We start from the raw sequence: 1,277 nt of genomic DNA, 5'->3' as shown, positions 1-1,277 counted from the left end.
CAACGGCTTCACCAGCACCCTCTGTCTCAAATTCGGCGCCGTTCGCTCGCTTATCACTCCCTCTTTCCAACACGTTACTCTGTCAATGACGTCGAGCCATCTGCTCACGTATCATTCCCCCACATTACCCTGTCAACGACATTCATACCCCGTCAACAACGTCGACCTATCCTCTCACGTATCAGTCCCCCTTTCCAAAACGTTCAGCTCGATACCCTATCAACGACTTTGACACTCCCCCTTTCCAAGATGTTTAACTCCGGTGCGATGTGAGATGACAGCGTGTTTGGGGAGGGAGTTACATGTTAGTTTTTGACGCTTTTTTTGTCAGATTATGTAGTTTCCTCGTGCTGCGTCGAGTAGTCCTGTAGAAGGGACGTACAATACTGGAAATGCAAACTATTAACTAAATCTTTGAGCTCAAGGGCATGATCACCGAAATCAAACAAATGCAAACGAAACCACCGCGCGCGCGGTAGTTTCATTTGTCCCTATTGACGTCGACCTCCCTTCAGCCACCATCTCTTCTACTTGAAATCTGCTATGGACTCTGACACATCCAGTTCGGCTCACACTTCAGTCACCCACTAACAACTGACTATTAGTCTTGCAAACTCCATGAATACTACGGGACTAAATGTCAGGGTGTATATCTATATTGTATATATTCTGGGGCTTGTATATTTCCACTTTTACATAAATATATTTTGACGTCCAATGTCACACCAAATATATTTCTAGTGTGTCACACACCCCAAAATATATTTCTTCACTGAGATGGACACCAAATATATTTCTTATGCCTGGACCCTGAATTGTGACTGTCACACTGTAGAAATATATTTCTGGTCTGGGATGGACTTAGGATATATTTTGCAGCTGGGGTTGACCAAGGATATATTTCTTCAGCCACTAGGGGTGTCTGGGGTCCCAGTTTCTAAAAAAAAACTTGTGATTTTCTGTAATGTGGGACATATATTCCAGATGATGTTTCTACTATTTTTAGGGTTTTGGCCACCATCTGGAGCTGTGTTTCCTTGACTGTTTGTAGGATATAGACCACTATCATGGCTTACATGAAGGCTCCAACAGTCTGACTGTCCAGTTCTTTCTCATGGTTGAACATTGTGGATCAAAACCATTCAAGTTGGAGGACTATGGCTTGAGCAATGAACATTCTAGATCAGAACTGTTCAAGTTGGAGGGTTTTGACTTGGGCAATGAACATTCTAAATCAAAATCATTCAAGTTGGAGGACTATTATATATTGGTTTGCT

Source organism: Laccaria bicolor, genomic scaffold (assembly GCF_000143565.1).
Source record: "Laccaria bicolor S238N-H82 LACBIscaffold_113 genomic scaffold, whole genome shotgun sequence".
Taxonomy (NCBI): Eukaryota; Fungi; Basidiomycota; class Agaricomycetes; order Agaricales; family Hydnangiaceae; genus Laccaria; species Laccaria bicolor.
The sequence above is the reverse complement of the archived record's forward strand: the minus strand, read 5'-3'. Positions refer to the sequence as shown.